The following is a 25,341-nucleotide window of genomic DNA, read 5'->3' as shown; positions in this document are numbered from 1 at the left end:
GTCAGCACAGAGCCCAATGCGGGGCTCAAACCCACGAACCGTGAGATCATGACCTGAGCTGAAGTTGGACGCTTAACCGACTGAGCCACCCAGGCGCCCCTTTTTCAAAGAGTTTTACTGAGGCATCATTCGCGTGCCATATAATTCACCCACTTAAAGTGTTCAATCTGGGGATGGTCAGTGTAGACAGACAGGTGTGGCCATCGTCCGGGCTAGAGGACATTTCTATCATAAGAGAGACCCCTAGTCTTCAGGCCCCAGCCCCTCATTGCCACCCCAGGCAGCCACTAATCCACGTTCTGTCTGCGGACTTGCCTAGCACGGCTCACGTGAGCTCTCTGAATCCCCGTGTGTCCCACTTCCTGTCCTTCCTCAGAAGAGACAGAAAGAGGAGCTTGGGGGGCGCCTGGGGGACTCACTCGGTGGAGGGTCCGACTCGATTTCGGCTCAGGTCATGGTCTCCCGGTCATGAGATCAGCCCTCAAGTTAGGTTCTGCACTGATAGCAAGGAGCCTGCTTGGGTCTCTCTCTCTCTCTCTCTCTCTCTGCCCCTCCCCTGCTCATATGTGCGCTCTCTCTCAAAATAAATAAACATTTACCAAGAAAGAATGAATGAAAGAGAGGAAAAGAAAGGAAGGAAGGAAGGAAGGAAGGAAGGAAGGAAGGAAGGAAGGAAGAAAAAGGTACAAAGGAAGGAAAGAAGGAAGGAAGGAACGAACGAAGGAAGGAAAATAAAGAAAGAGCGGGGACGCTAGCAGCCTCCGTCCTGCCGCGAGGAGACTCAAGTAAGACGTCTCTCTTTAAGGGGCGAGGACGCGTGGAGGGCTCCGTCGGAACTGCATGGCGGCGACTCCTGGAGAGAAATCCACATCTGGCAGCAGACTCGCCTACCACCTCCCGGGAGCGTGGGCGGAATCTACTAGAACCAGAACCGGACATTCATACGCACATGACGCGGGTGACTGCAGATGGTGCCAAACCAAACTGGCCAGACCCAAATGTGCACCCGCTGTGGGGCTCCCTTTACCCAGAGGACGGGTTACACAGAACCGTCACTGCCCACGAGAGATCAGAACGCGTTTCCTCTGGGGACGGGGCCGGCACTCACAGTGATGACAAGTGCGGGGGGCGGGGGGGCTCAGGTCTGGGTGCCGCCTGGGGCAGAGACACCTGATGCGCCAGGCCTGAGCAGGTGCAGGACACAACTCAGGAGCGTGTGGGGTCGTCGTTGCAGGGGCGACGGTGGTCACGGCCCTCCGAGCCTGCATGCTGCCCATCAAGTGCAGCCACCTGCCCGGGTTCTGACTCTACACAGCAGGATCTGCTGACTCGGAGCCTGCCTCCTGCAACGTAAGGGCTCTAAGCATAGGAGGTCAAGTCCGGCAAGTGCTTACCGTCACCGGCCAACGGCTAGAGCGAAGGTAGTATTTCTGTCCGGCTCGGGGCAAAAATACAAGCTTTAAAATGTACAATTCATTTGAGGATTGGTCCTAAGAGCAGAAATCAACTCTTGTGACTTGCATGTGGCCTGTGAGGCACCAGGAAGTCACTCGTTCTTTGTAAGTAAGAGATTCGGATCGGGGCCTTGGGAGAGGAAAGACGAACTTCCTTTTGGACCAGAGATTACTGCAGCAGACATGGCCATGACCATGAGCCCGGCCCCTTGCAGGCAAGGGAGGGGAGTCACAGCCCCGTACCTGCGGAGCTCAGGCTCTGGTGGGACAGACAGACAGATGAACAAATAAGCTACGTCCACGGATGGAGGAGAAGCGTGCAAACATGGCAGTGGTTAAGTGCGGCACAACGGCTGCCTGGAGGAGGAGGACCCGAGCAGAGGTTTAAGGATAACTGGGATGTTACCAGGCAGGAAGAAAGTGCGCCGTGTAAGCAAGGAGCTTCTAGGATCCACACGCGAGTTCGGCGTAGACGCGGATGCTTAGGATCTTTGGGCTGCACTCTTTCCATTTCTACCTGGACCGCCCAAAACGGGTCCCACTTTGGTCACCTGTTCCTTTTCCACGATGAAGCCAGGAGTTTTAACTCAGAAATCGGGTTTGCCGTTCAGAGGACCCTTCAGTGAATTATAAGCTGAGACTCTGGAGCGAGGGAGGAAGTGTACTTGGGGAGAGGAGCACGGCGTGGCTGCGTGAGAAAAAGGTGGCCTGGGCAGGCTTCTCAGAACGTGGCACCCTCGCCCGGCTGCCCGCAGTGAGCGGGCCGCTCAGCAAACATGCCTTCTGACCAAGACACAGGGCGGCAGAGCCTGCCAGCTCAATTCTCCCCTTCCGTCCTGGCAACGGAATTGTTGGCAAAGCCCAGCTCAGCGCTACATTCCTGCCGCTCCCTGTGGCTCAGGAGCGAGCTGAGGGTTTGAGGGAGGATTAGGTGCAGACAGAGCTGTGTGTTTGAGGCAGAGCCACCCCTGGCCCAGACGGTAACTTTGTGTGAATTAGGAAAAGACCCCCGTTCTTCAGAACGCTGTCAGAAAATTAACCCAATCTGCTGCTTTTGTCCTAGGATGCTATTTTCTAGAAAGTGCTTGTAAATAAATTTACAAATCCACCATGTGGATGCCGTGTGTGGCATCCTCTAAGATTGTGTAGTGCACAACTTGCACAAGTGTGCAGGGGTCTTGCACGTGTGTGGAAGACTGGAAAGAGCCCGGATTCAGCTGGGAAGCATGCACCTTTTGGCCTTCCCCCTTCCTCCTTCATGCTTCCTGGGACACAGATGTGATGCCTGGACTCTGGTAGCCATTTTGGGCCATGAGGTGATCTTGAGAGAGGTCAGCACTAGGACGATGATGGAAAATTGGTTCCTGCTGACAGTGGGACTACTTACTCCTAAACACCCTTTGTGTGACAGGGAAACACGTTTCTACACTGTTTAAGCCACTGATGCTTTGAGTTCTCTATTATACAAAGCCTAACACTGTCCTCACTAATTGAAAAAGTCAGGGGGAGAAGTATATATCCAGCTCCCCATGGATGAACTCTCAACAAAAAATGCTCAGTCTTCAAAACTGCCTTTTCTTTTTTTAAAGATTTTATTTTTAAGTAACCAACATGGGGCTCGATCTCACAACCCTGAGATCAATAGTTGCACACTCCTTGGACTGAGCCAGCCAGGAGCCCCTCTCTCTCTCCAGAGCACTGACCTCTGTTAACATACAATGTCGTCTGTACCGGAAGACCCACCCTCACCGCAGCTGGTCTCTCCCTTTGCTCTCGGTAGAAGGGTAAGACTGGCCACAACCAGAGCGTCCACCAGCCGGGGACAAGATAAGGTGTGATTGATTCACAGAACGAATCTGGGGCACGCCGCCTCAAAGGTGCCCCTTCGGTGTAGTGATTATTTTAAGTAAAAGTCACTTAAGAAACAGCTGGCACATGGGCTGGAGACTGCCCTCCATCCTCGAGAGCAGGAAACAAACATCCCCCATGAAAAATGCTCTTCCTGCTGTAAGAAATGAAAAGACACCCTTATCACCAGAGATGGGGCCTTGAACACCGAGAATGCCGTGCAAACAAACCTGCCGTGTGTCTCTAACCTACTTCCATCTCCTTGGAGTTCCTGCTGGTTAAGGCCTGTGAGGACCTGGAACCGGTCAAGCCCTTGCAGATGCGTTGTCGCTTTGTCTAAAACATATACAAACTCGGGGCGCCTGGGTGGCTTAGTCGGTTGAGCATCCAACTTCGGCTCAGGTCATGATCTCATGGTTGTGGGTTTGAGCCCCGAGTCGGGCTCTGTGCTGACAGCTCAGAGCCTGGAGCCTGTTTTGGATTCTGTGTCTCCCTCTCTCTCTGCCCCTCCCCTGCTCATGCTGTCTCTCGCTCTCAGAAATAAATAAAAACATTAAAAAAAAAGTATACAAACTCTTTGCTTGGGCATTTCTCTGGGTCTCAATTTCCTTACTGGGACTCCGTGCACGCGTAATAAATCTTTGGGGCTTTTTCCTCCTGTTAATCTGTCCTGTGTAAATTGAATTCTTTGTCCAGCCAAAGGCCTGGAGGGAAGAGATGCTCCTTCCCTACGCCACACAGGTTTAAAGGGAAAAAAGGAGGCAAGCTCTGTGCAGCTCTGGAACGCTCTCCCTGATGAACAGTGAGGACAGCAGAGCGCAGAAACGTGTGCATGATAAACGGGCCCACTTGCGCGGCCGAGGGTCCCACCCGCCAAAGACCGTCGGGGAGTCCGTCCCACCACCAGCCACACTGATGGCCCTCAACGAGGGAACACACTGTCAAAATGAGCTTTTGTGCCTTGGGAAAAAAAATCATTTTTTAAAATGTTTGTTTACTTTTGAGAGAATGAGAGAGAGAGAGAGAGAGAGCAAGCGAGAGCACAAGTGGCGAGGGGCAGAGAGAGGGAAACACAGAATCTGAAGCAGGCTCCAGGCTCCGAGCTGTCGGCACAGAGCCCGACGTGGGGCTCAAACCCACCTACCGCAAGATCAGGACCTGAGCCGAAGTCAGATGCTTAACCGACTGAGCCCCCCAGGTGCCGCCAAAAATCTTTAACCAAAAGCGTGTACTATCTACTCAAAACAAAACAATTATACATTTTTATAACAGTTACGACGGTGAGGGTGCCGTCTTCCTTGCGGCCCCACTGAGCGGTGCATCAGACGCCCTCCCCACACAAAACATGCTCGGGCAGCTGTGGCTGGGACTCTGCTGGGTGACTTTCTAGTGGCCAAGAACCCGCCGGGGTAAAGGACGATCCAAAAGCCAGTGGGTAAAGGAACCTGGCTGTGGGGACAGAGAACCGGTGTCCAAGTGGGGCCTTCCTGTCCGCGAACGAGGCTCCCGCCGTCCCCCCTGCACGTCTGTGTTCCTCACCGAGACCCCGGCCGCCACCGCCGCCTCACCTGTTCCTGAGCATCTCAACACCCCTCGGGTGCGTCTGCGATGGCGCTGTGACCTTGTCCTGCTGGGCTTCTTTTTCGGGGGTTCCCTCACCACAGCCCCCCCAATGCCAAGCCAAGGGCCCAGGCGATGTCTCTGAAACCCCCTCCTTCGTCTCACCCCCGGGGATCCAGTCAATTGGCAAGTTCCAAAGGCCATCTCAAATCCACCTGCACGGCCGTCTCCCCCAGACCAGAGCAGAGGCCCAGAACGGTCCCCTCACACGGGCTCTGCCCCCCACACCCCACCCCTGCACGCTCTGTGGCCAGAGGACTTTCTGCGAGTAGGAGCCTGACCACGCACATCGCTTGGGGAAACCCCGGGAGTGCCTCCGGCTGACACTGGCTGGCCCTTCAGGGCCGGTTAGCTCTGACCCACCCATCCCTCCCCTCCCCTTCCCTCCCCTCCCCTCCTCGCCCTCCTCTGGGCCCCACCTCCCCCTCTCAGCTCCCGAACCCCAGCTCACCCTTCAAATTTCCAATCCAGTGTCCCTTCTCCCGGCAGCACCCTCACCCCCACCCAGGTCAGCATGGTGCGGCTCCATCCCTAATTCGTGTGTCGCGCAGACATTTGTCCCAGGTCCTGAGACAATATCGTCTCCCCTGCCCCCGCCCCAAGGGAAGTAAGCTCCCACCCCTGGAAGTAAGCTCCTTGAGGGTAGACCCCCCCCCCGCCCCCACCCCCCGGAAGTAGGCTGCCCGAGGGTAGAGGCGGTGTCTGCCCTGACTCCCCTCTGGTCCCCAGCGCCTGGCACGTATTGGACACTCAAAATATCTGCTTAATGAGTGAATTTCAAAAGTTTTCGAGGGGCACCTGGAGCATCTCAACTCTTCATTTCAGCTCAGGTCTTGCTGTTTGTGAGTTCGATCCCTGGGTCCTCTGCGTGGACAGCCTGGAGCCTGCTTGGGATTCTCTCTCTGCCTCTCTCCTGCCCACATGTACGTGCACGCTCGCTCGCTCTCTCTCTCTCTCAAAATGCATAAACACCAAAAAATAAATAAAAATTCTTCAATGACCGTGTTGAGGATTTTTAGAACTTGTGCACAGAAAGATGGCTGAACTCTCCTTGAGGACTTATATACATACTCTACTTCTTAGACTATTCTGAGACATGGACCGTGGGATGCAGGGAGAAGGCAGAGGAGGTGGAAGGTGGTGTTCTGACAAATTCCCCCAGAAGAAAGACTGGAGAGCCGGTGGGCCCGGTGGCCTGCAGATCTCAGGATTTGGGATCTAAAAGATGAGGCTCAGACTCTGGACCTTGCTGAACGCTAGTGCTGGGGGGAGGGGGGGTCCTGGCAGCTGCCTTCAGAGAGCCCCCCTTCCCCCAAGCAGGTGTGAGACCCATCATAGTCAGAAAGTGCTCCTAAAGGCACGCAGAGCAGCTGAGCCCAGATCTGCGCTCACCTGTACCAGGCAGCCGGACACCCCTGGCTGTTCCCGGAGAACAGAGGCCGGGAGGGCCCAGCGCTGTGCACACGGGGCCTCCGCCCTCTGCCCCGCTTCCTGACGCTTTCCTGTCTGTGACTCAGACTCACATGAGAGCGAGGGCCTCAGCTCCTCCTGAGGGAGGTGGGTCTGGACGGCCGGCTCCGGGGCAGAGCGAGAACCGGGGAGGCGGTGGTACACGGGCCCTGACGCCAGGCCAGACAGAAAGCGGGGCGCAGGGGTGTGCGTGCCCGCCGGGCCCGCACCACACTCCCCACCGCCATTGCCGCAAAGGAACATGCAGCGGAAAGGGAAAGGCAGCGTTTTTCCTTCGTGCAGGCTGCCTGCCAAGGCTGCGGAGGATGGGGGCGTCCGCCTTCCTGCCGCCAGCGCAGGGCCCTGGGGCTTCCCGACAGCCGCCAGAGCCTCCCGGACCGGACCGGCTGGCTGTTGGCTCCGGAGGGGGGGGGCGGGGGTAGCAGCTGGCCCAGAGGGGGGGGCGTGGCAGCTGGCCCGGGCAGAGCAGGAAAGCCCTGGGAGGGCCGAGGGGGGAAGGGCAGGAGGTGGCCCGGCTGCAGCGCCTCGGCCCCTACAGCCTTTTCCTGGGAACCCCAGAGGCCAGACGACAGTGGGGGTGGGGGGTACTCGGAACGGGTGAGGCCGGGATGGGCCCTGAACCCCTGCCCGGACAAGGGCCTTGTTTACCTCCCACTAGGCCCCAAGCCAAGCCCTGGGAGAAAGAAGAGCCCAGGGCCAAGACCCGAGGGAAAGGAAAAATGCAGTTTGCAGGCAAACACAAAGCAGAATAAAAGAGAAGTAAAAACAGTGCGGGGGCGGGGGGGGGGGGTTGCAGGCTCTGTGGGGAGCCCTGCTCTGGCCCGCAGGGAAGGGGCATCCCCAGCTGCCTTGGAGGGGACCCCCGCCCCCCAACCGACTCTCCATTCCTGCCTGTGTGGACGGACAGACAGACAGAAGGACTGGAGCTGCGGGTGTGATAAAAACGCCCCGGGGCACTCGCTGGCTCAGGCACCGACCTCTGGCCTCCAGTCACGGTCCTGCCACTCGCAGGCCACGTGACTTCAGGCTGGAGTCCCCACCTGTCCGGGCCTTACCGGGCTAGGGATTCAGGGAGTTACCTCGGTCAAGGGGCGACAGCCCCACATGGCATTCACTTAAAAAAATTTTTTTAACGTTTATTTCTGAGACAGTGCGACCAGGGGAGGGGCAGAGAGAGAGTGGCACAGAATCCAAAGCAGCTCTAGGCTCTGAGCTGTCAGCACAGACCCCGATGCAGGGCTCGAACCCACGAACTGCGAGATCATGACCTGAGCCCGAGTCAGATGCCTAACCGACTGAGCCCCCCATGCGTCCTGGGCCTTCACTTAGTACTTTACCTCGAGGACACTACAGGTGGGCGGGAGGGACCGAGGCCGAGGGGACTGTCCCTGAAGACAACGTGCTGCTGGGACCAAGACAGAAGCTCAGTGATCTCTGCAGGAGTGAAGGGCAGGGGTGCCAGGGCAACATAGGCCCCAGAGGCCAGTGCCAGGGGGGGTCGTGGGGGGGCTCAGCGGGAGGAGGGAGGCCCCGGAACCTCGGGAGGGTCTCTGCCGGCTGAGGGGAGCCCACCGCAGGCTCATCTGCACAGCCTTCTGTGCAGGCCCGAGGCTGGATGCCACGATCAGAGGATTGTGTGCTCGTGGCCAGGGAGAGTCATTTGAGACCTTGTTCCGTCCCCTGGCTCAGTTTTCCATCCGTTTCAAGTTACAGGAGAAGAAGCCCGAGTGGAATCCTGCTCGCCGCCTGAGGACAAAGCGCTGTGCTCCATGGGGTCTCAGCCCTTGGCATCTCTGAGCAGAGAGACATGACTCGGATTCCTGAGGATAAAGGGGGTGGGCCAGATGGTGCCCCACTGAGCACCCTGATCTCCTTCCCAGCGCTGGCCTCACTCTGCCCGCCCTCTACCATGTGCTCCCACTTGGAAGCTTCCTCAGGGCTGGGAGAGCGCCGCTGGCTGGGCCTGGCTGAGGGCCCGAACCCGCTTTCTTGTCTGCACCTGTCTGGACCGCAGTGAGAGGGCCCTGTGCTGCCTGAATGTTCTGGGCTGCTGGTATCTCTGCCTGGGGTTACTCTGCTTGTGGCAAAGTCTGGGTAGCAAAAAGGAATACAAATTGCAGAAGCCACAAAATACGTGTGGAGCTCCGTTGAGGCCGACCGAACAGCCCTGCCTCAGCAGAAGGGAGGGGACCGGAGCCGGGCGAGGGGAACAGGGCCGCCCTCCCTGGCCTGGTGGTTGGGCCCACCCGCTCCTGCGGGGACAACATGACTCAGGAAGCAGGTCCTGCCACGGGCAAAAATCTTGGAAAGCCGAAAAGTACATCCGATGCCCCAGAAACCTGGCAAGAGACTCAGACTTTCCGGAGCGGTGCCGGTCACCAGCCGCACTAATCCTGGCCTGGGAAGCACAGCACTTCTCTTACTTTCCGGAAGGCCCGGGTCTCTCCGGTCCCAACAAGAAGGGGAACTCGCAGGAGGGTCACCACTCAGTGAGGCCGAGGGCGCCCATCCCCCGGGGAGCCTCAGGGAAGGCGCAGGCCCCCCCACGGCCTCTCTGATGCATCACAGATGCCCTTGACCTCCTGCTCCCGGTCATCAGCGTCCTGACAGCCTCCCGGGCTCCCGGGGCAGGACACAGCCGGCTGGAGACGCGATGGGCCCCTGGCGGGACGGCCTGCGTCTGGGCGGCACAGCCTTCTGCGAGGAGGCTCCTCAAACACGCATTACCCCACGAACAAGGAAGGGGGAGCTCTTTCTGCTTTGAAGGGTTAGCAAAAACAGGGCTCGGGGAGGCGAAGCTGTGTGCTTGAGTCCACCCGGTTCATAAGTACCAAGAAGATGCTGGAACGCAGTCAATTTATCCATCCTCCTCCCTAAAGGCGGCAGAAACTCCAGTTCCTGACCTGGCCTCCTGTTCCTCCCCGAAGTCTCCTTTTGGGGGTTGACTGTGGAATCTTCTGGAACATCTCTGAGCTCTTCAGACAGAAGAGCCCTTTTTTCCCAAAATCCAAGCACCTCCGGCAAGGCCTCAGAGGAGGAGGGTTGGCTGAGCGGGGCTGGGCCCCCAGCCGCTGGACACAGACAGCGGGGGCCACGGGGTGTGAGGACACCACTTCAGGTCTGTGAGCCCCGCTGGGGGCGGGGCAGGCCAGGACTTCAGGGGTCAAGGACGGATGAACTATAGCCTCCCCCGGGGAGGTAAATACACTTTGGTGAAAGCAAAAACACCAGTTTGAACTTGGCTGACACACCGGTGTGTCAAGTTATGTAAGCAGAGATGGGATTGCGAGGTTCTCTCCCGGGCTCAAGGGAGGGTTTCCTGGAGCAGGAACCAACCCTCCCTCTTCAAGGGCAGCGTGTGGCCGGGTCCTCTGGGGGATCTGCAGGGGGCCTTCTCCCTACTGCACCCCCCTTGTCCCCAGAGCACCCCGGAGCCTCTGCTCCTAAGGGGCCGGGACAAGGCTGAGGACACCCACCGGCAGCCCCCGCTGCCCCCAGGAGGCCCACCGGGCTGGGCAGTGATACTTCTGCATCGATCCGAACCCCTGCCCTCTGTCCAAGGCTTTGCCCCACACCCTGGGGCCAGGGCCCTCACTGTCCTTGAAGCTGCCCTCAGCGGGCCTGGCCTGGGCTTCAGGCCCACCGTGGCCCCATCAGAACCGACCGCACCCGCCTACGTGCTTCCTTTCCTGTGGGGCCTCTTAACCACACAGCCATCCCCCACCGGCGCACAACGAGACAGACCCACAGATGGAACGGCGCGGCCTCCAGTGTCCCCGAGAGCCCTGGGGAGGAGACATCTCGGCACAGCCAGTGTGCGATCCTGCTCTCTCCATGCCAGCTCTCTGTCCGCATCGCTGTGTCCCCTCAAAATCACTAGTGATGGGCTCCAGGGCCCTTTCGGAGGTGCGTTTTGAGCATGAGAGTCTGGGGCCCCCCCGAACCAACACGCGCCTGCTCTATCTGCCCCCCCAGCCCCAGGGCGGGGTATATTTGGGGTTCTTTCCTCGGAAGCAACGATCCTCACACTTAGCTCTCCCTTATTCATTTATTACTAAGATTTTATTTGTAAGTAACCTCTATATCCAACATGGAGCTCAAACTCACAGCCCTGAGATCAAGACTGAGCCAGCCGGGCGCCCTCGGCCTTCACTTATTCTGTAAGGCCAGCAGTGCTCCATGTCATCAGCTCAAGGACAGAGAACCGGGGTCTGGGCAGCCCCTGCCACCACAGGTCTGGGCCTGGGCTGGGAGCCTGGAAGGGAAGAGTCAGAGGTGTCAGGTGAGCAGTGACCGAACGGGGCAAGCTGGGCTCTCAGATCAAGGGCAGGGGCTCCCCGTGAGCTCCAGCGGGATATCAGACGTGAGCAGGAGGCTCCTGGGGGAGGCACTCCGCTCCCTGCAATGGCCGATGCCCCTTCTTGAAACCCCCCTCCCAAGGGCATTTGGTCACTTCCAGCTGACACCCTGCTCCCCAGAAGCCGGTAGGGCCAGAGTGCTGATGGCACGTGGGACCCTGCGGGTTGGAGCAGATGGTGTTGGGGTTCACCTCGGCTGTCCCGCTGAGCAGTTACTGGCTGTAAGCCTCTTTCCCTTCCCGGAACTGGGGGCCGGGGGAGGCAGCACAGGTTCAGAAGTTTGGAGTCCTCTTGCTCTCAAGCTGGTTCTGTTTACGCAAGAGGCCATTCACACCAAAGGACGCCGCTGGCAGCCAGGCCCACGCTCGGCAAACAGACCTAAAGCTCATCCGTGCCGGGACTGTTCTCGCCACAGGGCCTTTGCTCCTGCTCTCCCCTCAGCCTGGTGCACTGTCACCCCCGGTGGCAACCAGCCACTCCTGACTCCTCGGGGTCATTTAAACATCATCTCTCAGATGAGGGCATCCCTCCCTCCCTCCCTCCCTTCCTTCCTTTCTAAATGTTTTATTTATTTTTAGGAGAGAGAGAGACAGCACGAGCAGGGGAGGGTCAGAGAGAGGGAGTCACAGATTGAAACAGGCTCCAGGCTCTGAGCTGGCAGTCAGCACAGAGCCCGACGTGGGGCCCGAACCCACGAACCGCGAGATCATGACCTAAGCGAAAGTCGGATGCTTAACCGACTAAGCCACCCAGGCGCCCCGAGGGCATCTCTTTCATCGGACACCCGCCTTCCCTCTCTAGGGCTCTACCCCACACCACACATCCCCTGCATTTTACAAGTTTATTTTATTGTCCTCCTCTCCCCAGCAAACTGGGTGCCTCCTGAGCTCATGCTCGCTGCTGAGCCCCTGCCCAGGGCAGAAGGCGTCCAGAGGCACTGCCCACGCTTCCTCTGGGAAACAAGAGTGTCCTCAGGTGGCCCTCCAAGTGCAGACATTTTGGGAAAGAACAACGTGCAGAACAATCCCAGGACTTCTTACTAAGTCAGACCCGGTGGGGCCGGGCCCTCACCTGGTTCCCTAAAGCAACAGCCGCCGACAGGGCAGAGACTGTGTTCTGGAGCCCTTCTGGAGCCCGGAGGCCTGAGGATGTTTACTCCAGTGATGCCGCGTTCACAGAGACAGACACGTTCGCCAAGGTCCTCAACAGTTTCCCACCAGACAGATCTCATAAACCCAAGCAAAGGCGCTGGACTGCCAGCAGGGATGCGAAGACACAGGGTCCCTCTCCCCTCCCCTTCCCCTGGGGTGCAGGGTGGCGAGTCCCCGCAGGGCTGCCAGGCAGGGAGAGGGGCATCTAGAAAGGGGGAGGGGTGTCTGCCCAGGCAGGCGCAGGGCACATCCAGGCTTTGCGGAGCCTGAGGCTGATGGGGGGCAGGGGGAGCAAGTGGAGAACAAGAAGTCAAAACTGGGGGGGCTGGAGCATTGCTAGAGCCGCTGCCCCCACGTCCACATCGCTGAGGCCTCGGAAGGGGCAGGTGCTACTGAGCGGCCACACGGTGATCCTGGCCCCCAGGCCCAGGTCTCCCCTCAGGGAGCTGCTCTGGGGGGCGAAGAGCCACGAGTGACGGCGGTGGACAGCGTTGGCAAAAAGCACGTTCCGAACTTGAGGTCTGAGACAGGTTTTAGGGGTCCAGGGACAGACACGTACTTTTCACTGTGGGGCGCGACGCACCCCGGAAGCAATACTCCCGGGGAGAGCGGCTCGGGGACCCCCCGGGGACCCTCCCCCCGGGCCGCGCGCGGTCGCAGGGCCTATCCCGGGCCTCTTCCCGGAGGCGCCCGCACCTGCAGCTCGGGGGTGAGGAGTGGGGGACGGAGGTGGAGGGGCAGGCGTGGGCGCCAGGTCCCCCTTCGGGTGCAGATACGGGCCCCTGTGGCGGGAGCAAGTCACCCGCCTGCAAGTCACATTGCACGCCGCGTCTGTCCCCCGGAACCGCGTCCCCATACCTGCCCCCAACCTGCACCCGCGCCCCCACCTCTGACCCCACTCGCGCCCCCAGCCCTCGCCCTCGCAACTGCACCCCCACAGTCGCGCCCTGGCGCCCCCACACCCGCCCCCCGACGCCTGCGCCCCGAGCCCGTGCCCCTTACGGTCGTTGGCTCCAGGCCCCCAGGCTCACAGGCTCGGGCGGCGGCGGGCGCACGGTCACGGGCACTGTGGCTCCTCCGCCCCGCGCTGACTCCGCCCAGCCTCGGCCTCGAAGGGCGGTCCGGGGCGGGGCTCGAGGCCGGGGACGACCCAATCGGTGCCTCCCCGCCCCTAACCGCGGGGACTCCGGACGGGCGCGTCACCCGCGCACCGCCACGCCCCTGCTCTGGAGGAGGCGCGTCCGAAGGCGGCCCGCGGAGTCCGAGCCGGAGCGTTCGGGGACCCGGGGCGACCGGCTCCAGGCCCTCGGCCGGCGGGCTCAGGGGGCGGGACACCCCGGCTCGCACGCCTTCCCTGAGCATCTCGCCGCCCCTGCACCTTGTTCACGCGTGCGGCCACGCAACGTGCACCAAAGCGGGGCCCGTTCGCGGGTCTTCCCGGTGAGGATCCGGGTCTGCGGCGCTGACTCGGGAGGGGCGGGTACTGCGCTGAGTGCTCCACGGGCACCGATCCCCAGACCTCCGTCCTCAGACAGCCAGGGGGCGGTAACCTGCTCGCGCCCGAGCTGCGCCTCGCTCCCGCGCTCCGCAGGCGACTGTCCCCACGCCGGGCACCCTCAAGGCTCGGCCCGCAGAGGGCCTGTCGCGGGGGCAGGATGCTGCGGACTGACTGACCCGCGGGCTTCAGCCTGGCTGCGCACCTCGGCCCCGGACTCTCCCTTTCAGCGAGAGAGGCTGCGTCTGGCCCGCGGGCACACCGGGCCATGGCCGCCTCCGGGCCTTTGCTCAGGCCGCAGTCTCTCCTGCAGAAGGCTTCTCTCACCCTGCGGTCCCTGGCGTCTCTGTACTCTTCCCAAACTTGCCGTCTGTTAACCACCTTTCCCCACCAAACCTTCCTCCAAAGCTTTCAAATAGACGCTCTGGCCGGTTCTCCAAGGGACTCAAACTTGCTGTAACAAATCGTGTACAGCTGGTGTGACGATGGCAATCATCTTCTAATTCTAAAGTTAGGTCCTGGTGATGGCCTCACCCCCACATCTCTGTGACTGTGCTGACAATACTGAACTGTACGATTTAAGAGGGTGGATTTCATAGTGTGTGACTTATATTTCGGTAAAGCTGTTAGTTTTATATAAAATAACTACAGTGAGGGACGCCTGGGGGGGCCTCAGCCAGTTAAGCATCTGACTCTTGATCTCAGCTCAGGTCATGATCTCAAGGTTCTTGAGTTCCAGCCCCACATCAGGCTCTGTGCAGATGGTGTGGAGTCGGCTTGGGCTTCTCTTTCTCCCTCTCTCTGTTCCTCGCCTACTTGTGCTCTCTCTCTAAATAAATAAACTAAAAAAAATTAACAAATAAAATAAAATAACCGTGGTGAGATTGTAACCTCACAGCTCACACCTGTGTCCTAACCTCCTCGGCTACATCATCCATCCGGCACTGGAATATGAGAGCTAAGACATTTCCAAGTGCAACCTGTGTGTATGCAGTCCATAAATAAGTGAGCCACAGAGTCCCACTCAACAGGGCAAAGTTAGACAGTCATGTATCCACTGCTTTTGGTCAAAAACCACCAAAAGGTTTATGAAGCAAAAGAGTGGGTATAGTGTGATCTCTAGAATACATTAGAATACATTGTAGATCGGTTCCCGATTCACCACAAAGGAAACAACATTCTTTATGTCAAAAATGAACGCATGAGGAAACATCACCAGAAACCCAAATGAAGTAATGTTCCACAAACTAACAGCCTATACCTCCAAAAATGTCACTGTCAAAACAATGTCAGTGTCACGAAACACAAAACAAGCCTGAGAAGCTGTTCCTCATTAAAGGAGGCTACAAAGTCCTGAAAATGAACTGCAGTGTTATATCTGGCCCCGGCCCTGGGGTGGGACCAGTTCTAGAAAGGACTTATTGGGGACATCTGAGGAAGGTCTGTAGATTAAACAACAGCATTATAAGTGTTAAATATCTTGATTTGGAAAATTGATTTTTTTCTGAGTATCTGTGCTCTTAAAAAATAAACACTGAAGTATTTGAGGAGTAGTGAATAGAACACCAGGTCTGAAATGGTTGTATCTATCCATCCATCTGTCTGTCCATCTAACCATCCATCTACCTATTATCTAGCCATCTGTCCGCCATATCTATCTATCTATCTATCTATCTATCTATCTATCTATCTATCTATCATCTATCTACCTACCTACCTACCTATGGAGAGAGGAAAAATTATAAAGGAAATGCTATAAAGTATTAACAATGAGTAACTGTGGGTAAAGAGTATATGGGAGTTCTTTGTACTATTCCTGCAACAACTTTTAAGTTTGGAATTATTTTAAGATAAAAAGCTTAAAAATTTGTGGACCTAACAAACATGCATTTATCTCAGCTACCAAAAACAACATGAAAATAACTACAGAGGGGGAAATAGCTATAAATCCCACAGGGATAAAGTGAGTAGGAGAGAAGATAGCAGCAGAGGAGAAATGTCAACAAGTTTTTGTAAGCTGGAAAGCAGGGTGATTGACTCAGAAAAACAAATAAAGCTGAAAACCTTTCTACAAGCAGAAGCAAGCAGATTCTTACTCTAGACCTGTGGGGATCAGCAAACTAAAGCCCACAGGTCAAATATGACCCACAACTTTTTTAAAACAGGAACCCTGCTTTGTGGTAGGGTCCCTTCCCTACAGAAAAAAAAAAAAAAAAACCCTCAAGGCATCCTGACTATACACATATGTAACGACATCCCTCATGACCTTGTAACATGAGCCCACTTAATCAGACTGCACGTCTGTGTGTTACCATATATGGGAGACAAGAAGTAGAAAATATACAAAAAACTATGCCATGTGGCGTTCAGGGCTCAGTTCTTCAGGTAAGAACCCAGCTGAGTGGTGCTGGCATGAATAAAGTTGCTTCCTGGAAAGAAGAGCCTCGGTGTCCCGTCTCTTTGTGCGAGGATCCTGCTACATTCCTTGGGGGCTCATCTGGGATTCGGAGGCAGTGTTTTTCCACCTCCTTTGCCACCGAGGATACGAACCTGGGGGCGCCAGGAGAGGCAGCCTTGCCTGGTGCCAGCAGACCGCTCGACCCGCAGGCGGCTGGCCCTCCCGGCGCAGCAGGCCAAGGACCCCATGTGCTCCAATGGAACCCATGGCCCAGGAACCAGCGCAGGGAGCACCCATCAGACTGGTAAGAACCGGGCTTCGTTTTGGCAGACCTGCCCCTAAGAGGCAGGAGGGGAGCCTGGTCACCTCCCAGAGCTGCCCTAGTAATTCTGCAAGGGACGAGGAATGAAGCTGAAACTCTAACGTGTTGGGCGGTGGGCAGCAGGTTGGAGTCGCCATGTGACTGTGTGTGAGGATTTGTCTTTCTTTCACTTCCTGGGTCAATGGCTATGGTAATTAGAGCCACCTGTCTCCGGTTAGTCTACCCCAGAACGTGGACTTTTAAGGAATATTCCCAAGCAGCTGCCGAAACTCCCTTTGTTTCGGGGAAATTCCCTGTCTTCTCCGGACTGCATGGACTGCCCAGCTCCACTGGTGGAGAATAAAACAAGACAAAAGATACCTGGAGCTTGCTCCTCTGTCTGAGCTGACGAGATTTAAAACTGGGAATTCTCTTTCTCTGCCTTCTGCTGGCACCTCTCCTCCTCTGCCTTCCCTTCCTCCCCTCCTGTAGCACCTGCAGGGTGGCCTGCATAACTGGCTCCTCAAGGCCTCAGGCACCATCAGCTTCTCTTCCCTCCCCAGATGGTGAGGAGAGAAAACCCCCGAAGTCAGATTTCCCCACCAACGTTTTGGGTAAAAATCAACCATGGGGAACACATTGTCTTACGTGGACCCAAGTAAAATGGATGCAGGGTTTAAGCTAATTTAAGTTTGTTGGTTTGAGATAGGCAATGTTTGTCAACATTAAATTAAAAAAAAAATCTTTTATTCTACCTAGATTTGCTGAAGGTCAAATGAGTTCATGTTATCTCTGTTCCAATTTGTTAGCAAAAGGATGACATGCAGTAATGGTTACTTTGTGTGTCTCATAGTTTTCATGAGTAACGGTTAAGATAGCTTTCAAAGTCTTTGGTAACCTAAAATGTTAACATTTTTGCTTGCATGATAAATTGGGATTGGATCAATTGGATATTTAACGGGGTAAGAGGCTAAAGCACTAATTACTATGTGTAGGTTTGTGCTTTTGACTTGTTGCAGAAAAACTAAGGCTATTTGGATCTGTTGGAAAACAGGCTTTGTGCTTAACTGATTCATAGGTTTGCCATCTGAGAAATCCTGATTTAACAGCTCACAAGTGGCTACTACTTAGTTTTCACTGACTAAAGTTTCTTTTTTTTTTTTTAAATGTTTTATTTATTTCTAGAAGAGAGAGAGAGAGACAGCGTGAGCAGGGGAGGATCAGAGAGAGAGGGAGTCACAGACTCTGAAACAGGCTCCAGGCTCTGGGCTGGCAGTCAGCACAGAGCCTGACGCGGGGCTCGAACCCACGAACCGCGAGATCATGACCTAAGCGAAAGTCGGACACTTAACCGACTAAGCCACCCAGGCGCCCCTGAAGACTAAAGTTTCTAAGAGTTAAAATTCTGCTAAATGTAGTTAAGACTGATGCAAATAAGGAAAGCAACTCTGCATGTAGAAAAGTAGATATAGAAAAAATATATAAGGAATGAAAATACATTTTTTGTTAAAATGAAAACCCCATAAGCCACGCCCCTGATGTGGAGACATCACTGGAGATCTGAATGCCCTCGGGGACCTGCCTCTGTGAGGGCGCAGATAACCCATGTCCCTGGAAGGGACTGACCGGGGCCTGGGGCTCTGCATGGTGGCTCCCCTATACCGACTGTCTATCAGAAACCCAGAACCTCGGCTAACTCTGAATATAGAAGAAGAGCTGGTTGGTTTCCTTCTTAACCCCAGAGCTCCTTTTCAGTTCTCCTTCCATTGCAGGCAGCCTGACCATCGGAGGCATCTCTGGAAAACTTCTAACTACATTCTTCTCTCAGCCCCTGGGATACATATGGGAAAAAATAATTTTTCTCATTCTTTCCTGATAATGCCAGAGAGCCTCACTCCGCTGCTAGGAAGGGGCATTGTAACTAAATTAGAGACTATAGTGCTACTAACTCCAGGGCAGATAGACAATTGTATGAGTTTGGGGGAATTACTGGATATTGCAGGCTGTAGATACCAGGGTTCAGGAAAAGAGCTCACACACTATATCAATTATGAAAGGAGACCCAATCCCACCTACTCTCCCAAGAAAATAATGGGGGTCTGACTCCTAGACACTGTCTCCAGCCCGTGTTACAAACAGGGCAGAGCTAAAAGAGCTCACAGAGCTAAAAGATCATTAAAACACAACATCAGGCCTTTCATTTAAGGAGGGACAAAACTTATCAAATGGCCCAAAAGATGTTTACTAGGAAAAATTTGTCAAGGACAGTTCTGCAAGTGCCATCAGCCTGTGAGTAGGTCTTAGAAACAGTCCTAGCAGGGGCGCCTGGGGGGCTCAGTCGGTTAAGTGTCCGACTTCGGCTCAGGTCGTGATCTAGCAGTTCGTGGGTTCAAGCCCAGTGTTGGGCTCTGTGCTGACAGCTCAGAGCCTGGAGCCTGCTTCAGATTCTGTGCCCAGCCCCCCTCTGTCCCGTCCCTATTCATGCTCTGTCTCTCTCTGTCTCAAAAATTAATAAAACATTAAAAAATTTTAAACAGAAAGAAAGAAACAGTCTTTGCAACCACACACTTGCTCCCTTAGACAATCGGGGAACTGGGGACTATCCAGGGAAGACTGACAATTAGGTCTTATTCAGATGCCAAGGTCAAAGGAATTCCAGCATCTGGGGGTGTGGACGGATGCTTTTACTAATTGGGTAAAGGCCTTCCCCTACAAGACAGAAAAGGCACACAAAGTAATGCAAGTTCTGCTGTATAAAGTAAGACCTGGGTTTGGCTGACCTAAAAGTTTGCAAATTAATAACAGCAAATGGCTGCCTTGACTCTCTCTAGTAGAACTCCTGGCTCTTGAAAAAGGTTTGCACCTCTAAATAAAGCAGACTGTCTCCTTATACTCAGCAAAACTCTAAATAACACCTCACAAGCATTAGGTGCGTAAAAAATTTAAATTTTTAGGGGCGCCTGGGTGGCTCAGTCGGTTAAGCATCCGACTTCGGCTCAGGTCATGATCTCACGGTTCATGGGTTAGAGCCCCGCGTCGGGCTCTGTGCTGACAGCTCAGAACCTGGAGCCTGTCTTCGGATTCTGTATCTCCATCTATCTGACCCTCCCCTGCTCACACTCTCTTTCTCTCTCTCTCAAAAATAAATAAAACATTAAAAAGATTTTAAGAAAAAAATTTTTTTAATTTTTAAAATTAAGTTAGAGCCAAACTCTTGGAAGTAGAGCCACCATTGATTTTTTACTGCTCCTCCATCAGCTGGGTTATGAGAGATTCCCTGACATATGTCATTACACAGTCAGGGTCTCTCCTGGATTATTTGACAGGTTTGGAAACTGGCGACATTATCTTAAGATGCCATCTTGTGGGTCAGGATAATCTTAACTTTGTGTTTTTTTCCGTGTGTCTGCTAATGTTTATGGGGCTTCATGGCTGCCGGCCTTCCTGGAAAACCACACTGTGGGCCACGTGACCAACCCTCAGGTAGACTCTAACTGCTGGACCCCTACACTGTCGCTTATCAGCTTGAAGAAGCCAGAACGGTCATCATCCCTGCTTCCCCACAGCAGTTACAGGCCCTGTTCCAGGGGAGAAATAAGCAGGGAAAGGGGTGACATGAGGCAGGGAGAGATCAGGGACCGCCAGGGAGGCAGACTGCAGCTGTAGGTGGGAGGCTAAAGGAAGAGATGGGGGCCTCCCCTTATGAAATCCTTTATGGGTGCTCGCCCCCCACCATCAAGGGCGTAAGGGGGGGATCTGAGTGAGATGGGCACTCTAACCCTAAGACAACAGAGGCAGGCCCTCGGCTCTACCCTAACCGCCTCTCACCACTGGGTCAGGGAGTGATGACCTGTGAGTCTGACCACAGACGCTCCCCCTGCAAACCAGGAGATGCTGTATGGGTGAAGGATGGAATGTCCAACCCCTAAAGCCCCTCAGGAGGGGTCTGTTCACTGTCATTTTGTCCACTCCTATGCAGGAAAGGGAACTGAAGTGGGTCCCCGGATTCACTACAGCAGAGCGAAGCCGGCTTCTCGAAACCAGGAGTGCGTTCCTGGTCCATCCCCGCCGTGCGAGCTGCTCAGGGAAGGAGCGATCTGCAGCCCCAGAGGCTCTGGAGGCGGCAGCCCTGCTGGAGTCGCTCCAGAAGCTGACTCATCTACGCACGGCAGGAGCTTGAGGAATCAACGGTCCGGTGATTTTCTAGATACTTCCTCACTGTGATGCACTGTCACGCCTTGTTTCTCACTGTTACTGTGATTCTTGCTCTCCTCTTTGCCACAGGATGGGCCGAGGCCGCCCCGGCCGGCGGGAAATGTGGGGAGAGCTTTCTGTGAACACTCCCCTTCCCTTTGTGGACAGGATCCTTCGCTGGTACCAACGTGGGGAAACAATGGCGCTAAGAGACTAGAAAATTAGGCCCCTACAAACCTGATAGTAAAACAAGACACCCCGGTCCCACTTACCAGGGTTTCGGTTCTCAAAAGCTCAATTATTGGGACAAACTGTCTGGCCTCATGGGGGAAAAGTTCATTGTCATCTCTGTCAAAAATGTAACATGCCTGGGCCAAAGGTTTTATAACTCAACTGCCCGAAATACCCAATGGTGGGGGACCCCAGGTCACCTTGGGCCAGATCCCCACCCCTTGTCGCCCCTCTCTCAGCTCTGAGGGGCCTGAGACAACGTCAACGCAGCCATCAAATGGCGAGTCCCAGGGGCCTGTACTAGCGATGTGGGACAGCCTGTACAGCATTTCTCTCAGGCTGGTCAGGGTCATGTGTGCTGGAAACTATTTGTCCAGCTTTCTTCCTGCCCTCACTGGCTGGAGGGAAACATGTTGGGAATCCAAGTGTATGGGAGCAGGGAGACTCAAAGGAAGCGGCGTGTCTTACATAGTGGCAACGAAAAAGATGATAAATGGCCTCCCGAGTGTATGACCCAATGTTACGGCCCTGCCGCCTGGGCAGAGGAAGGGTCCTGGGGCTGCCGCACCCCCATTTACACGCTACACCGCGTAATCAGATCTCAAGCAGCTGTAAAAGTTATAACCAATAAAACTGCCAGAGCTCTTAACTTCCTAGCCAAGCAGCAAACTGAAATGCGCAGTCCCATCTATCAAAATCGCTTGGCCTTAGGTTACACGCTTGCTTCTGAGGGAAGTTCACAAAAAGTTTCACCTGAGCAACTGCTGTCTACAGATAGATAATAATGATGATAATAATAATAATAATAATAATAATAATAAATCCTAGAGAAGACTACAAATCAAATAAAAAGGGCTGCTCATGTCCCTGTCCAGACCTGGAACAGTTAAAACCCCAGGGGTTTTACCATTCAGAAGATGGTTTTCAACTTTCTGGGAATTCGAGACTCTCATAGAAATTACCCTTCTAATCCTGGGACAGCGTTTAATCCTATCTTGCTTTGCTCCCCTGGTCGTACGGTCTGCCTCCTGTCTCACTGAGGCCAGGATTTTAAAAAAAGACAGTCACTCATGTAGTGACGTTATAAAAATATAAACCTCTAAACCAAGATGATGCTCTTTGACCCAAAATAGAGGGGTCCGAGCATCAAAGGGGGAAATGTGGTTGGGTCCCCTCCCTAAGGAAAGAAAAAAAACCCTCAAGGCAACCTGACTATACGCGTATGTGACAACATCATTCAAGACCTTGTAACGTGAGCCCACTTAATCAGACTTCATGTCTGTGTGTTACCATATATGGGAGACAAAGAAGTAGAAAATATATAAAAAACCCTGCCACATGGCGCTCAGGGCTCAGTTCTTCGGTTACGAACCCAACTGAGCGGTGCCAGCTAGAATAAAGTTGCTTCCTGGAAAGAAAAGTCTTGGTGTCACGTCTCTCTGTGTGAGAATCTGTTGGGAGCCATTCTGAGCCCACTAGTCGAGAAAACTCCTGGTGAGGTTAAAGCAAGTTTGCACGGTCTCTTGCCAATCAGATGACGACCGATATCCACCCCCACTCAATTATTTCTGCTTGAGCACTGACCCCGAGGGTACCTTGTTGATCAATATCGGGAGTGACTTGTCCCCTTATTCAGGCCCTGGTAGGATGATTGCACCTCGTGAAGGAACTTATTGTGGGAACTTCTTCTTTTGACTATGGGAACAGACATCGTGTCTCCAGAAGGCCCTGTTTCCCTCCATACTTTCCCTTGAGCTATGAACAGGCTAATGACCCCTAGTCATAAAAGACTGACCTTTACACGTACAATTCTGTTTCTACCGTTGCGTTAGTCCAGGATGTTCATACAGCTCAACATGTAAATCAACTAACCAAAAATGTCTCTCATGCCCTAGCTATTCAAGAAATCATAAAAGTAGACACAAAGGTAAATTCACACAAAGAGGCTATTCTATGTATTGGAAATAAGCTAAACTCTTTAAAGGTATGGTTGGCTCTCTGGTGCAATAAAGCATATAACTGGAAAACCAAGTCTTGCCCGGAGACAAAGAGCCTAACTTAGAGAGAAGGAACAGATAAGGGCAGAAGATAAGTTAGTACATACACCTTTGCTAACTGATGGTGTATAGCAGCCCCTTCCCTAAGGCCTACTTTCCACAAACACCTTCTCTTACCTTGGCAGCTGTGATGAGGATGTATAAGAGTATCTACAAACCTATGACTTAATCTTAGTGTTATTATAATGTGAACACCTTGCTATTTTCTTAGTTACTCAACTTCACTATAATTGGGGCTGTTCTGCAAGAAGACTTCTGTAAAACCTGTTTCTGTACATTTTCCAAAAACACCTTATCACAAAGAGCTATCCATTGTAAACATTCCATTTCCTGATGCCATGCTAACATTTGCCCTATAAATGAAGACACCAAAACCTACAGGACAGAGATGCCTGCCTGGTGATCAGAAAGGACCTCGGGGCTCTCTCACTCTCTTTCGCCGACACTGTCCATCCTTCAGGGACCCCTGGACCTGTCGGAGCCGGCGCGGCCTCCGACAAGAATCCTGCTACAGCTTCACATCCTGAACTTATTTTTTTTTTAAGTTTATTTATTTAGAGAGAGTGGCAGAAAGAGAGAGCAGCAATGAAAGAGGGTGAGAGAGAACCCGAAGTAGGCTCTGCACCATCAGAATGGAGCTTGGAGTGGGGCTTGAACTCACGAACCGAGAGGTCATGACCTGAGCTGAAATCAAGAGTCAGACGCTTAACCAAACTGAACCACGCAGACACACCCCCCCAACTTATTTTTGTAAATAAAGTTTTACTGAAGCAAATTTGCACTTACTTGTTGGCGTAGTTTCTATGGCCACCTTCCCAGTGCAATAGCAGAGATGAGCAGTTACCCGTAAGACCTAAAACAGTTATTATTTGGCCCTTTACAGGAAAAGTTTCCAAGCCCTACCATACAGCCCTGCAAAGTCTTAGGAGCTACAGGCATCAGGAGCCTCTGAGGGCGCGGGGAGTGGCCACCCACCAAACCCCCTGAGTGTCCCTGCACCGCAAGCATACAGGGCAAAGAATCAGTAATGGGGCATTATTTCCTAGTGAGTGTAGAGTTTCAGCTCTGCAAGATGAAAAGTGCTCTGCAGATGGGCGTTGGTGATGGTCAGACAACAGGAGGCATGGGCCAGATGTCACTTAGCTGCACACTCAGACGTGCTTTAGATGGTAAACTGGATGGTACGTGTGTTTCACCACAATAAGTGAAATTGGGGGAAAACCCGAGGAGGATTAACATTTGTATAAGAAGTTATCTCCCATGTCACTTGTTCTCACGCTGATCTGCCTACCTTGGAAGATCAGCGGTTTGTTTTCTGGAACCTGAGCAGGGGCATTCGGCACAAGTAGGACAGGGAGGAGGCACCTGACAGGGGGACAGAACTGAGTGGAAGTCTTCACAGTGAACTGGGAGTCCATCCCAGCCCCCTCCTGCTGTGGCTTCACAGAACACTGCATCTAGGCAGGAGCCCCCAAGCAGGAAGTGGACGGTCTGTCTCTGAAATACATGAGCAGTGGCCGGGGGAAAAGCCACAGGTAATGACGTTTGGTGGCCTCATGACAAAACTGCTGGCTCCCCATCTGCCCCCCTCCAAGGAGGCCAATCTAGGGTTACTGCCCACTACACACACAGACCTTCCAACTGCTGCTTCGGGGCCTCACTCCTAAATATTGAAAGATCAGATACTTGTGGTAAGCCTCTGACATAAAAGGCAAAGCACAGAAGAAAGTGTTCACAGGCAGAAGAAGAAGATATAATATCCACAGAGATAAGAAATGAATTGTTATCTGTGAAGCATGAACAGGAGGCAATAAACAAAAGAAGCATCCAGGTGATTAGATAACACTTTTTGAAACAAAGTTTTCAAGGGAGAAATCAGAACATGGAGTTAAGGAATTCTCCCAGAAAAACAGAACACAAACCAAAGAGACAGACAGTGGGAAAAGGAAGGAAGGAAGGGTGGAAGGAAGGATGGGAGGGAGGGAGGAAGGAAGGAAGGAAGGAAGGAAGGAAGGAAGGGAGGAAGGGAGGAAGGGAGGGAGGGAGGGAAAGAATTTCAGAAGATCAATCCAGAAATCACCAGACTAATCTGAGTTCCATAAGAGAGAAAAGATAATATAGACAGAAGGAAATTACTAAAGAAATAATCCAAGAATATTTCCCAAACCAAAGGACAGGAGTCTCCAATTTGAAAAGACACAGTAAAAAGCCAGAACCACACCAATGCAAGTGGCTGTGAACTTTCAATATACTAAAGAAAAGATAAGCTCCTAAAAACTCCTAGAGAGAAAAACAAAAACATAAAGAGGTCAACATAAACACTCATTGGTCAGAATGTCATTGGTCTTCTCTTCTACATTTTTAAAAAAAATTTGAGAGAGAGAGAGAAGAGAGCACAAGCAGGGGAGGGGCAGAGGGAGAGAGAGTTAGCTAGCTAGCTAGAGAGTGAGAGTGAGAGTGAGAGTGAGAGAGAGAGAGAGAGAGAGAGAGAGAAAATCTTAAGCAGGCTCCATGCTGTCAGTGCAGAGCCTAAAGCAGGGCTCGATCTCACAGTGCTGGGATCATGAACTGAACTGAAATCAAGAGGCAGATGTTCAACCAACTGAGCCACCCAGATGCTCCCCTTTTTTTAAGTAGATTCCACACTGGGTGTGTAGCTGCAGGGTGGGGTATGAACTTATAACCCTAAAATAAAGATCTGAGGTGAGATCAAGAGTCAGATGCTTAACCCACTGAGCCACCCAGGGACCCTGGAATGTCATCA

The 25,341-nt window shown here is 53.7% G+C and overlaps 1 protein-coding gene across 3 annotated transcripts in view; it reads right to left on the bottom strand.

Moving 5' to 3' along the window:
• Positions 1–12,997, bottom strand: part of EPHX1 (epoxide hydrolase 1) — a 29,591-nt gene extending 16,594 nt beyond the window's left edge. Inside the window, exon 1 of one of the 3 annotated variants that reach the window (XM_039235844.1) lies at positions 12,904–12,997. The gene's annotated coding sequence lies outside the window, so the exon portion shown is untranslated. Of the gene's footprint in view, positions 1–4,870; positions 4,957–6,314; positions 6,423–12,903 lie in introns of those variants that run through there. The other 2 variants (XM_039235843.1, XM_039235842.1) reach the window with 2 other exon arrangements.
• Positions 12,998–25,341: the final 12,344 nt, after the last annotated feature.

Source organism: Hyaena hyaena, unplaced genomic scaffold (assembly GCF_003009895.1).
Source record: "Hyaena hyaena isolate Hyena2069 unplaced genomic scaffold, ASM300989v1 scaffold_103, whole genome shotgun sequence".
Lineage (NCBI taxonomy): Eukaryota > Metazoa > Chordata > Mammalia > Carnivora > Hyaenidae > Hyaena > Hyaena hyaena.
The sequence above is the reverse complement of the archived record's forward strand: the minus strand, read 5'-3'. Positions and strand labels throughout refer to the sequence as shown.